A 14,780-nucleotide genomic window follows, 5' to 3' on the forward strand; every position below is an offset into this window, starting at 1 on the left:
GCTATTAAAGTTTGTAACAAAATTCTAATTACTTATTTATTTTCTTTTAGATAATTCTTTTTGCTTTTAATGTTTTGAACAGAATTATAATTACTTATTTATTTTCTTTTATGATAATTATTTTTGCTATTAAAGTTTGTAACAAAATTTTATATAATTTTAGTTTCAATAATATTAGAGGTTTATAAAAGCTTTTTAATTGATTCCTTCAGTACCAGTTCTAAGGCTGTTACAAAGGCATTTTAGTTGGTACAGGTTTTAAGGCGACCTTTTAGTACCGGTTCGTGGCATGAAGTGGTAAAAGAGTTTTTTAGTTGATTCTTGCTGCAGCTATTTTTTAGTCCCATCTCGCCAAGCGAGAGGAACTCGCAGCGGTTTATAAGCCATGAGTGCAGAGACGATGCAGAAGAGGCTCAATGCTAACCTGCACGTTGCTTAGCTTCAAACCTTGAGAAATAGGGTAGACTGCACGGAGCTATGTGCAGTGCAGTTTATACTATTCCGAAAGGCTTGAAGCTAATTAACAAGCACTGCGTCTCTTCTTTATTTTTAATGACTTATTACAACTCAAAAAAAACAGAAAAAATAAATAGAGCAGAAAAGAAAAAAACTATATAAAAAACTACTCAACGAGGACCAACCCTTCAGTCCCGGTTGGTGGCACGAACCGGGACTAAAGGGCTGCCTTTGGTCCCGGTTCAAGCCACCAACCGGGACCAATGGTGGTGGGCCAGGAGCGAGGCCCATTGGTCCCGGTTCGTCCCGCCAACCGGGACCAAAAGGTTCAGACGAACCGGGACCAATGGCCCACGTGGCCCGGCCGGCCCCCGGGGCTCACGAACCGGGTCCAATGCCACCATTGGTCCCGGTTCTGGACTGAACCAGGACTAATGGGCTGACCCGGCCTGGACCATTGCCCCCTTTTCTACTAGTGTGTACACCTCAGATACATACTTAGACATGCAGCAGTAGGAGTATTATCTCTCCGGAGAGCTCCGAAGCTGGGTAAATCACCGCGTGCTACTCGCATACCCGCTCCCGGGCCTATCAGCAGCAGTCCTACCCTCACACTAAGTCCTTGAGGCATCTGTCGACTCGCACCCCCCCTGAGAATACCACGACATAAAACCAACAAATCTTCCAGTTTTTGTTTTGCGGAAAAATCTTCCAGGATTATTATGACTGCATGGGTAAGGAAGAAATGCGAGTATTATTACTTTGGCCCTGTTCTGCCGGCCAGGGGCAGAATAAATTTACGATATTACTAATACTGAATGAACAAAATACTAACCGTCTGTACTGCACACATTGAGTACTTGATGTACTCAATCATCACGGAAATTTAATTCTGGGCGACGTACCAAATAAAGCGATCACATACGTACCAAGCTGCAGGCTACGCTTCTGCTAGCCTAGCCAATGTGTCACTCTGCTTCTTCTTCCTTAATTTGCATGGCTCCAGCAAGCATATTGCATCTCTATAGATCTGCATAACTCCCTACTCCATGGACTTCTTGCAAGCGAATTCTGGAATATTTGGATGTCAGTTCATCCATAGCTACAGTATCTTGCAGAGTTTCACATCACTGGGGCCAATTTACCTCACATGAATCAATGTTCTGCAGTGTTTCAGGTGCACACATGGCTGGAGCCACCGAGTACTGAGTGTGGCACTCCTTGCATACCACCATGATTATGGGATAAACCATGTTTTGTTTGGCGCCATGAACTGTTCAGAGGCATCTAAATCTTCTACGGCTACTCGCACCTGCAAATCCGACCAGCCATTCCATTAGTATACATAACGTCCCTCTACTCAGAGCAGACACGCATAATCTCCTTCTGACCTAGCATGCTCTTTTCTTGTACTGAACCTAAACGTTCAGAACACACATTATTGGGGACGTTGAGCAATTGGTGAAAACTTTGTGACATATCTCATCCTCTCATCCTAGCTAGTAAAAGCTGACAAACATGGTAACAGTTCAGTATAACTAGTAAGGAAAGGTGCGCCTTGCTGCGTCGTTATAACTTGAGGCGTAAATATCGATGCTGATAGAATGTTTCATCAGATGATGACAATGATAGTTTATATATATAGCACGTCTAAGATGTTCATCACTTCAAAAGAGAAACTTCAGGTTTATCCCAAGTACAGGAAGATGAGCAAGCAGCTCCAGGGTTTATACCCATTACAACCAGTGAAAGGTAACTTTAACACTAAAATAAAGCAGGTGAACAAGGAGACAGTAAAAGGTAATTCAAATAGCGACAGGCGACAGCTCCAGTCTTCCGCACGTGCACTGATATTTTATGTACGTGCACCATTAAATTGTGTCAAACAAAACAAATGCAAGATCACCCGGGGTCAGTAGGATGTAGACTGAACTGAAAAACTGCAAACCGTATCTGTTGCAAGTATACCTGGGATCAGTAGAATGTAGACTCGATGACAATTCATTGTTTTCCATAATTATGCCAAGATGATCCTTTGATCCCTAAAACTGAACTTTCCAGGTATAGCATCAAGTCTTCATGAGTTTTGGACAAAATGTAAACACAAGTGGCTAGAAAGCCTACCAAGTACCAAACAAACACCTGAACAACAAGTACACAGAAATTAGGAATGCAGGAACACCTGGTACTGATGGCAACATAGCAGTGTATGAAAAAAAAAAAACTATCACCTTAGTGTAACTAGCTTGACACAAAGTCTCACTTATTCCATACCTAAGCCATACTAATATTTTGATCGTGACACCCAAAATAGGCAAGTAGACTACCAAGTATTACTAGGCGACAATAATCCAAGTTTAAATGCAAAATATGAAGAAGCAAACCAAATGGTGATCACATATTATGTCAGTAATTACATTTAGGGAAGAGAAGAGAGACTTGCAGAAGGCATTGGCAGATAATTAGGTTGGTTTTCTCAGACTTGTGTAAAGACAAGGGCGTTCATAGAGTTGATATGGTACAGCAGGAGCGAAGTTACAGTTTAGATGTACTCGCCAGATTTATGTACAGGAAGGAAGATGGTGGCCACAAGATCCTCATGTCATGCATGTGGCAGATGTGTTTGTATGGAAAAGGAAGAGCTCCACAAGGCTAAACGAATGTACAGGGGAACTACCAAGGCATTGTGCTGCACAGTGGATGGGAACAAATGAAGTATATGTCTGTGTTACCTTCGATCAGTCTACATTCTGATTATGGGGACGGTTCCCACCAACCCCCTGCACTGCTGTATTAGCTCCTTGTTGGAGAATCTGACATCTAGCTCTTGTAGTGATTTGGGGAACCCATTGATGGGCAATGACGAGACCGCTTGACAGGCGTAGATTGATAATCTCTTGAGGCTCGTAAGGTTGCTCAGCCCTGCAGGGAGTTGCTGAAGGAAGTTGCATCTCTGAAACTCAAGTTGCTGGATGGAGGAGAGGAGCAGAAGAGCGTCCTCTTCCTCCTTGCTGAAGCGCTCTCCAACTCCTTGAGACCAAAGTTTCAGCTCGGTGAGGGAGGAAGAGAGGATGCCGCAGATGGGTGCAGCAAGAAGTCCTCCTTCCACGTGATCCGTGCAAAGTTTCTGCAGTGTGGATGAAACAAGCCATGTCTGCTGCTCTTCTCCTCCTTCAGCGTCCTCCAAAGCGCATATGGGATTGGGATCCCAACCATCAAAGAACCTTCGGCTGCCAAGGACTGTTAATTCGTTCAGCTTGCCGCCGGTGGTAAGGAGAAACTGCAAGCCCTGACATTTCAGATCCTCTCTGCATCTAATCCAGTAAGGGAAGAGAGGTTTGAGAGGGGCTCCAGTCTCCAGGCCTTCCACACCCCAAAGCTGCAGGAACTGCAGGGAGGATGGAAAAATGTGACGGGTAAACAAGAAGGTGGATATAAACTTTGGGGTATTCATTATGCATAATCTCTGGAGGGATCGCAAGGCTTGGAGCATTGGTGGGTCCACTAGGACCAGCTCTGGGCAGCCAAAGAACTCCAATTCCTGTAGCGAGTCACATAGATCAGCTGGGAAGGCCAGCATCCCACCATCCTCTTCCTCTGCTGCTGCTTCCGATGTTGTTTGTTGCACATTCAGGCCCACCACCAGTTGTTTTATGCTTTTACACTCTATTATTTTCAATTTGGAGAGATTTGGGAGGTGGGGGAGGAGCTCTGTCAATTCCTCCCCACTATTACCATTTAAGTCCCATATCCGCATATGCGCAACAGGGAGTTGCCATTCCACATCAGCTTGACCTCCTAGTGGTCCAAACCAACAATCTGAATGTTGTACAAACAATATCTTTAGCGAGGTTAGCATCAGAAGGTGCTTCAACTCCAGAGGTGGGCACCTCTCGAGTACCAAGTGCTCAAGACCTATTTCTTTATCAAACACTAACACTTGGTCTAAGGTATGCAGATCATCCTCTGCAAGAATTTCCAATACAGCTCTATCAAATGATTTTGAGTACTCAAACGCATTTAGCATCTCTACACATTTCATCATGACAGAATGCAGACTTCCGATCCAGGAGATGGGAATCACTGGCAAGAATTCAGGACAGTCACGTAACTCAAGCACTTGTAGCTTGGGGAACCAATCAGTGGAAGTAATGTGGTTTGAGAAAGGCAACCCCAACAGTTTCGGGCACTTCCTAATAATCAGAACTTGCAAAAGAGGGAACATATGAGCATCTAATGGCAACAAGTCTCCATCAATGGAAGACTCTTGTTCAGCTGGGTAAACCCATTTTTCAAAACTTCCTAGGCCAATGAGTTTAAGCTTTGTTAGCATGCAAAAGCTATTCTCTATGATAAACTTCTTCGGTCTGGCAATATGCTTCAATTTTAGTTCACGAAGATCCCACGCCTTCCCTAAAGAAGGGAAAACTTCCCAAGAAACACCATCAAGATATAGAGATTGTAGAGCTTCAACAGCAAACTCATCACCCAGCCATTTTGGACAAGAAGGGACTTCGTGCCCTCTAAGGGCATCTCCAGCCGTTGGCCCCCCAGGACGCATAGAAATCGCCCCCTGGGGGCGAGCCGGCGATACACTCGGCGCTGGGGGCGGTTTTGCGCCCAGTCGTCGCCCCCAGGCGCCGAAATTGGCCCACTTTGCAGCCCAATTTCGGCGAATAAACGGCCCATATGGGCGAGAATATGCCCATATTCGGCATGGTTTCGCCGTGTCTCGGCGTTCAATTATCAACACAATTATTCCTTATCACATATTTCATCACAGAAAAATCAAATACTTCAACAAAATACTACAACAAATAGTTCAATACAAATTATATAGTTCAACAAATAAAAACTCGTATTTCATCACGCGGCGTCCCCCTTGAGCCTCCATAGGTGCTCAATCAGATCTTTCTGCAGTTGATGATGCACCTGTGGGTCTCGGATCTCCTGACGCATACTGAGATAGGCAGTCCAAGTTGCCGGTAGCTGGTGATCAACTTCGGCTAGAGGACCCTCCTGTAGTATGGTTCAGTGTCAAACACTGGGTCTTCTTGCTCGCTCTCGATGATCATGTTGTGCAAGATGACACAGCAAGTCATGATATCCCACATTTGATCTTTCGACCAGGTCTGAGCGGGGTACCGAACAACAGCGAATCGAGATTGGAGCACACCAAATGCCCGCTCGACATCCTTCCTGCAAGCCTCCTGAACCTTCGCAAACCAGGCGTTCTTGCCTCCTGCCACAGGGTTTGAGATCGTCTTTACAAATGTCGACCATCTCGGATAGATGCCATCAGCTAGATAGTACCCCTTGTTGTATTGGTGCCCATTGATCTCGAAGTTCACCGGAGGAGAATGACCCTCAACGAGCTTGGCAAAAACAGGAGAGCACTGCAACACGTTGATGTCATTGTGAGTTCCTGGCATACCAAAGAAGGAGTGCCAAATCCAGAGGTCCTGTGTGACTAATGCCTTAAGCACCACACTGCAACCGCCTTTGGCGCCTTTGTACATCCCCTGCCAACCAAATGGGCAGTTCTTCCATTGCCAATGCATGCAGTCGATGCTTCCAAGCATCCCAGGAAATCCTCTTGCTGCATTCTGGGCTAGGATCCGAGCAGTGTCTTCTGCATTGGGTGTTCTCAAGTATTGTGGCCCAAACACTGCCACCACTGCCCGACAGAACTTGTAGAAACACTCTATGCTGGTGGACTCGGCCATGCGCCCATAGTCGTTGAGTGAATCACTGGGAGCTCCATATGCAAGCATCCTCATCGCTGTCGTGCACTTCTGGATGGAGGTGAATCCAAGAGCGCCAGTGCAATCCATCTTGCACTTGAAGTAGTTGTCGAACTCCCGGATGGAATTCACAATCCCGAGGAAGAGCTTTCGGCTCATCCGATAACGGCGCCGAAATGTTCTCTCACCATGAAGTGGAGCATCGGCGAAGTAGTCGGAGTAGAGCATGCAGTAGCCTTGCAGACGATGCCGGTTCTTTGCTTTCACCCGCCCCGGCGCCGAGCCACCTCGATGCGGCTTTTCATTGATCGCCAGCAGCTGGGCGAGGGCGGCGAGCACCATCAGATGCTCTTCTTCCTAGACGTCGGCCGCGGCTTCCTCCTCCAGTAGCGCAGCGAGCTCTTCCTCCTCATTCGAGTCCATCGCCGAGACAGTCAAAACGCCGAACACCTTGCGCGTGGTGGGCGTGTACCCGCCGTTAAACCGCGCCTCCGCGGCCGGAAACGGCGGCCGGAAATGACCAGCTGCTGCGGGAGGGGCTGCCGCGGCGAAGCGCTGCTATTTTCCGGCGGGGAATGGCTATCTAGTGGAGTAGGCCGGCGGCCGTCGCCGGGATATAGCTAGTGGTGGCCGAGGGCGCGGGGGATGCGAGGCGAGTCGGGGGAAGAAAACCTTGACTTTTCCCCTGTCGGTGTGGGCCAGGCGTGCTTTTCCCTAGCGCCGGAGCCCCCAACGGCTCCCCAGCGCGCCGGGTTCGGCCTGTGACCGCCGGGCGGAAAAAAGGTCCAAACCGGCGATTTTCGGCGTCCTGGGGGCGCGACTGGGCCGTTTTTTCGGCGCCGGCGCCGAAAAAGTGGCCTGGGGGGGCTGTTGGGGGTGCGGCTGGAGATGCCCTAATGCACAATATTTGAAGATCTCCATGAGGTTGAAGGCTCTCAAGAACCGCTGCTTCCACGCCAGGCTCAACACTAGATCGCCCATGATCCCAGCACAATGTTAACCTCCTCAAGTATTTTTTTTCTCCATCATTTTTGCTTGTGCTGCTTCTTCTTTAGTATGTATCTTCTCAAGGTTGGAGATGCCAAGCTCTCTTAACTTGGTGAAGTGCTCTAGTTGCTTTGGTTCAAATCCTTCACTTTTCTTATTGACTTGAAATACCTTCAATTCTTCTAAGAGTTTAAGTTTTCCCACATTATAAATATCAGAATGAAGCCGATAAACACTTGGGACATAAAAATGGAAAAATTTGGCAAGGTAGCTCATGTCTTCAGGCAAATCACGACTTCCATACCACAACTCAAGGTATAGAATCCTTAAATGATAAAATTTAGGGATGTTAATTGGTAAATGCATCTTGTTATCCTTTGTCCCTAGACATAGGTATCGTAGGTGGACAAGTCCTGAAAAGTTATGTAACACAGACTCCACTGGATGCATCATGTTGGGCAAATAAAGAACACGAAGAGCATTTGCTTCCCCAAAAAAATCACCAAATATCTTGCTAAAACTTACATCCATTCTTCCAAATAACATCAATGTTTGCAAATGTTCAACCACCAATGTTTTCTTAATTTCCTCCAATGCACTCTTTAATTTTTCACCAGACGCTGCATCAGATTCACCTATGTCCTCTCTGAGTATAGACAAGTGACGGGTGCATGGTTGAATTTCTGCGGATCCAACATTAGGGAGACGTAAACTATGACAATCATGAGATGCAACCTTCAGTGCCAAATCATGCAATAGGTCATGCATAACATACCGCTGATCACCATCAATTTCCTCTTCTCTGAAAAATCCATGGATGACTAACTCATTTAAATTGCTGAGACCTACATTTTCAAATGTTTGGTTTTGACAACCAGGTATCAAAATATCTAGTCCGATCCACAGGCTGATGAGCTCATGGCTTCTGAAATGGTAATCTTCAGGAAACAATGCAGAATAGGAAAAACATTGTTGTAGATGAAAAGGGAGAAAGTCATAGCTAAGCTTCAGGGTAGGCATAACATCATTGTTATCGGTCTATTTCTCCCATTGTTTACTGTTTAGGATTGTTCTCCAATGAGCCAAGCTAGGATATGTCCTTAGTAACCTACCAACGGTCTTTGCTACAAGAGGGGAGCCTAGTTTATTCATTATCTTATCTCCGATCTCAAGCAAAAAAGGTTTATTCCTAGGATATTGCTCATCATCAAAGATAAATGCAAGGAATAACTTCTTAAACTCTCCATGTTCTAAGATGTTCAGCTCTTTTGGATGATATGTTGTTTTAACTTGTTCTGCTATATTTTTAAGCCGAGTTGTGACTGGAATCAAAGAACCCTTTTCTTGTGATTGACCGACTGTCAACAATAATATTCGCCAGTCATCCCCATTACTGATCTGCCATATATCATCCAATACAAGTAATAACCTTTTGCATTTTAATCTTTGTTCAATCAGCTCTTCAGTTGTACTACACTGTTTTTCACTTTCAACTGCAGGGGTATATCTTTGAACATGTTCCAGCACCTTATCCATGTTGGTTGTGATATATGTGTTGTATCAGAGTTGTTTTCCCCATTCCCCCTGGACCAACAACTGGAAGCACGGTTAGACCCTTGTCACAATATTGACCTTGGTGATATCATGTATGATGCTATTCATGACACCGTCCCTCTCATATAGTTTTGGCTCTGTGCTCTTAGCTCTGGTGATGGGACGACTCTGGGCAATGTCTAGGAGAATTCTAGGCCCACAACCTTGTAGAATCTTGTTAACCTCATTGCGCAAAGCTGCAGTTTTTCTACAATGGCCATCATCTTTTGAGAGAAATGAACCCTGTTAAACTCAAGTTGTGGAATATCTTGCGCATTATCACGATCATCATCACCAACATGTGTATGTGGAGAAGAGGAGCAAGGGAGGAGTATACTGAGCTTGGGCATGTATCTGCTGCGCTTCTAATTGGTGTTTGGGGCCCAAGAGGAATCGCCGCATGTCCTCTGTTTGCGCTTAGGACGCTGCCAAGGGCAAAAGTTGGTCGATTTGCCAACAACTTTGGCGGTGTGACGGACATTGAGTGTGAGGTCGTGGACGCCACCTTTGCCATGCTGGTCTGCTGCTTCGTACGTATTGTAGAGCTTGCCGTGGATGCGGAAGTAGTCCAACTCATCCAGCAAGTCTTCGGCATTGTGCGCCAAATCCAGCATCTTCTGCAGCAGCATCTCCATGGCTGGCCCACTAAGTTCCTTGAGGGCAGCCTGCTAGAGCGTGGCCTTTACGAGCAGCAGTTCCGTGCTGAGGGCCTCGATGTTGGGACCAAAGTTCCTGGTGGCCGCCCAAGCCCCTAGCACGCCATCCGCGGGGCCTAGTGCCTTGGTCACCACCCATTGTGCCGTGGCTAGGGCCACAAACATCCTCTGATGCAGGGATGGACAACCTGCATCGATCCAGGAACCAAAGGAAATACAATCAGTCATAGATATATGCTTGTATTAATTTGCTGTCACCAATCAAAAGTATCACGTCCTAGAGGAGCTCTTACTTATTCCGGGCTACGTCATGGATCCGTACTTGGTCATTACTCACTCCTACGGCCTCCAGGGAGCAGCTGACTACTGGGTGCAACCGATGGGAGATGGAAGCACGGGTTTTCTTCAACCGATTTGGATGGCGATCACTGCATATGATAGGTCCTTAGTGGATCCTCGTTCAGCCGGATGCGGCTTTGAGACTTGTACTCTTTATTATTTTTTTTCCTTTGCTTCTTTTGTGAGCAGTATTTTGCACTTCAGACTTTGTTACTCTTGGTTTTTTAATAAAATGGTCGCATGCATCTATCCGATGCAGCGGCCGGGGATGACCTCCTTTTCAAAAAAAAAAAGAGGAGCTCTTACTTGTACAAGGTAGTTACAAATTAAAGGACGGGAATAGGTACTCCCTCCGTCTGGAAATACTTGTCATCAGACGGAGGGAGTACATACGTTGATGCGCGCGCACGAGATGCGGGTCTTCCGGTGATGGATGCCACCTGCCTTGGCCTTGCTAACTGCAAAAGGGTCGTGTTAGTTTGAGACGTTGTTGGAGGCCTGCAGGCTGCAGGAGACACCTTACACACACACACACAGAGAGCGTGTGTGTGTGTGTGTGTGTGTGTGTGTGTGAGAGAGAGAGAGAGAGAGAGAGAGAGAGAGAGAGAGAGAGAGAGAGAGAGAGAGAGAGAATTTTAAAGGATGGCGGAGTTTCAAGTTTTCATCTCCTGCATACTTTGCTGTCCTCTCATTCTCATTGCTGGACAGGGCGGGCAGAAGTTTTGTCAGAGGGAAGAAGAATACTAGCGACGGTTGGTGACAATGGGAAGACGACAGGAAGCGCATGGAGATATGTTGCTTCTTGGCTACATCGTCGAGCGTACAGAAGGTTCCAAAGTTGAATTGTACCACATGAAGTTATCTGTACAAAATTACACATGGATAAAGGGCACTAACTTAGTGAAGAATTTATCTTCATCTATTTGATTTTGAAGGAACTCATTCTAATTTATGTTGGCTTAAGGACTGCAGGTACCTAGCTAGGCAGGGGGGAATGTGTGAGCTAATGGACCCAACTGGCCCCACAATTCCACATTTAGCTAATTATATTGCTACTGAACTGCCGGCCTTCATCTGGTTTGCTGGTGAATGCATGAATATATATCTACTCAACATGATACCACCAAATCGTGGAGGGGAGGGCAGGGGATTTACTACTGGTAGCAGGTCTTCGTGGATGGTTGGAAATATGAGCAAATTCTTACGAGATTTAATCCAAATAAACATAAGATAAATCATGACTACAGTAGCAGGGATTGAACTAATCATGCAAACTAGCATAGCAGATGAACAGATCACATCTAGGGCTTATACTAGAAACATGAATCATACCACGATCTCGAACAGGAAGGATAGAATCACGTACGGTGCAGCGGGAGCAGCACCGCCGGCGTTGACGTTGTCGCCCATGTCGTCGAGGATGAGGTTGCCGAGGTCGGGGAAGAAGTCGTCGTCCGCAAAGTCGTCGCTGCCAGCAGTCGCGCGGGTGCGCTCCCCAAAAACCTGATCGCCCCTCTCCCGTATAGGATCACGAGAGGCGGGGTTTCGGAGGCCTGCTGTCCCTTCTCCCGGTGCATGCCGAAAGGAGGATGGAGAAGACTTGCTTGGCGGCGCAATGATCTGGAACGGTGGTGAGAAACCATACGAAGCGGCTGCGGCTACGGTAGACGTCTGCTTGACTATATAGTGCGAGCCGGGTAGGTCGTGGGAGTAAACCGCACGTCCGAGTCGTCACGATCCAAAAGAATCGAAAACGGTTCAGTAATTAACGCATCCGTTAATTATTAATTAATGACTCATTAATTTTTCCCGAGCAGCAAAAATATAGACAACGTGCATAGCTCTGTAGATCTCCTCTTCTCATGCTCATACAAGTGGTAGAAGAGCTCTCCTTATAAAGAGGTGCAACTCTCTCTGAACTTATGAGGTGGGACTAACTTTAGCCTAACTCACTCCACTCACATGTGTGCATGAATGGGCCAAGAGAATTTCAGAATTTTAGTTGGGCTTTGGGCCAAAAGCCCACTAGTCAATTCCAACAATCCCCCACAAAGCCTCATTGGCACATTTCACCATTTGGTTCCAAAACATTGTTCATATACCGGTGCTTAGTGGAGAATGTGAAGTTGAACTTCCACTTAGAGATTTATGCTACACTAGATCACAACTTGAATAGTGGACTATGCCTTGAACTATAAGTTTTCTGGGAGACTAGTTTCACACAAATTCTTGACTGATACTGGGCTGCCGCAAGGCTTCCCCGCGGGTGGAGCATATACGTCATACTCCAGGGCCTTTCTTGAATTTATTAGAGAACACCCGATTCTCACAGACTGCGACGTTAACAGTCAAATTCATATAGGTGTGTTCCTCAGGAGATGCTCTGCAGGACAACATCTCTGCTTACTCAAATAAGCCACTTGGAACACATTAAGATAAATATCAACCTGCCATGCAGATCAAGAGAGTATTGCATCTTCATGGAGTGGGATAATTAAAATAGGGATACTCTCCTCTCAGCTGACCAACAGCTTGTCTCCTTCTTCTACTTCACGGGATCTCCGATCAAATAGAGTGGGTTACCACTATGGACAACTCATGCGGTGGGTCTCAGACCCATCTCCATCGATGCATTATCTATCACATTTCGTGATAGACCCTTTGTGAAGGGATCTGCCAAGTTTTTCGACGTTTGGATATAATCCAACGTAATAACTCCGGAGTTCCTCAATTTTCTGACAGATTTTAGTCTCCTCTTCACATGCCTTGAGGACTTCATATTGTCCTTAGAACTGTTTATCTTGACGATCACAGTTCATCACGATAGGGGGTATTGGTTTTTCAACCATAGGTAAGTCCATCAATAGCTCACGAAGCCACTCTACTTCAAAGTGGCAGTGTCTAATGCCGTGAGTTCTGCTTCCATAGTTGACCTTGTTAAGATGGTCTGCTTGCAAGACTACCAAGAAACAGCGCCACCACCAAGTGTAAAAACATAACCACTTGTGGCCTTAATCTCATCAACATTAGATATCCAGTTTGAGTCATTATAACCCTCCAGTACCCTTGGATACCCGGTGTAGTGAATCACATAGCTCGCGGTGCCTTTCAAATAGCGCATAACTCTATCAAGCGCACGCCAATGATCATCTCCTGGTTTTGACACAAACCGACTCAGCTTACTCACAGCAAAAGAGATGTCAGGCCTCGTGGCACTCGCCAAATACATAAGCGAGCCAATAATCTGAGAATACCTCAGTTGATCTCTAGCAATCTGTCGATTCTTTCGAAGCAACACACTAGCATCATATGGAGTTGGAGAAGGCGTGCAATTGCTATGCCCAAAACGACTCAAGACCTTTTCCACATAGTGAGACTGAAGCAGTGTGATCCCACCATTCTCATCTCTCAACAACTTGATGTTCAAGATAACATCAGCTACTCCTAGATCCTTCATCTCAAAACAGCGAGATAGGAAATCCTTAACCTCCTTGATTAGATCAAGTTTGGTTCCAAAGATCAGTATGGCATCGACATACAGACAAAGAATAACTCCTTCGCCCCCACCATGGTGATAATACACACACTTGTCACCATCATTTACTAAAAAGCCGGCAGCAGTTAATGTTCTTTCAAACTTATCATGCCACTCCTTAGGAGCTTGTTTAAGGCCATATAAAGACTTTAATAACTTGCACACCTTTCCTTCCTGACCAGGTACTACAAAACCATCTGGCTGATCCATGTAAATTTCCTCCTTCAACTCTCCATTGAGGAAAGCCGTCTTAACGTCCATTTGATGAACGCGAAGATCATGTGAGGCAGCCAGTGATAGTAGCACCCGAATTATGGTCAGTCTAGCCACGGGTGAGTAAGTATCAAAGAAGTCTTCACCTTCTTTCTGGGTATAACCCTTAGCCACAAGGCGTACCTTGTACTTTTCAATCGTACCATCAGGTCTAAGCTTCTTCTTGAACACTCACTTACATCCTACAGGTTTGCACCCATAAGGACAGTCAGTGATCTCCCAAGTTCCATTAGCTAATATGGAATCCATCTCACTACGAACAGCTTCCTTCCAGTAGTCAGCATCAGGAGATGCATAGGCTTCTGAAATAGTCCTGGGTGTGTCATCCACAAGGTACGCAATGAAATCATCACCAAAGGACTTTGCAGTCCTCTGTCTCTTAGTCCTTACAGGAGTTTCATTGTCACCCTCAACAGGATTCTCAATGTGTTCCATCGCAATGGTGGGTTCAGGAATTACAGTGAGTTCCTCACTAGATGGAGTAGGTATCTCCTGATTTGATGAACTCGACATATCCTTCATAGGAAATATGTCCTCAAAGAAAGTTGCATCATTAGACTCCATAATCGTACCAACATGCATGTCGGATACCTCAGATTTTATTATCAAAAATCTATAGCTAATGCTATGAAAAGCATAGCCCGGAAGAACACAATCCACGGTTTTTGGTCCAAGTTTGCGCTTCTTGGGAATTGGTATATTGACTTTCGCCAAACAACCCCAAGAACGTAGGTAAGAGAGTTTCAACATTTTGCTTTCCCATTCCTCAAATGGAGTCATGGTCTTATGCTTTGTGGGAACTCGGTTTAGGACATGACACGCAGTCATTAGCGCCTTCCCCCACCATTCCTTGGAAAGACCCGATGAGTCTAACATGGCGTTAACCAAATCAGTTAGAGTTCGGTTCTTTCTTTCGGCCACCCCATTTGACTGAGGTGAGTAGGGAGGTGTCCTCTCATGGATTATACCATGTTCCGCACAAAACAGATCAAATTCATTGGAAAAATACTCTCCACCACGATCGGACCTAAGCCGTTTAATTTTCCAATCAAGTTGGTTCTCTGCCTCATCTTTATAGTTTTTGAAGAAAGTTAAAGCCTCATCTTTTGATTTCAGAAGATACACATAACAATATCTAGTGGAGTCATCAATCAACATCATGAAATATCTCTTTCCATCTTTTGTCAACACGCCATT

General features: G+C 45.7%; 1 pseudogene; it reads right to left on the reverse strand.

Moving 5' to 3' along the window:
* The window catches only part of LOC123038869 (uncharacterized), a 17,118-nt pseudogene extending 7,582 nt beyond the window's left edge, over positions 1-9,536 (reverse strand).
* Between the last annotated feature and the right edge of the window lie 5,244 nt (positions 9,537-14,780).

Source organism: Triticum aestivum, chromosome 2B, assembly GCF_018294505.1.
Source record: "Triticum aestivum cultivar Chinese Spring chromosome 2B, IWGSC CS RefSeq v2.1, whole genome shotgun sequence".
In the NCBI taxonomy this organism is placed as follows: domain Eukaryota; kingdom Viridiplantae; phylum Streptophyta; class Magnoliopsida; order Poales; family Poaceae; genus Triticum; species Triticum aestivum.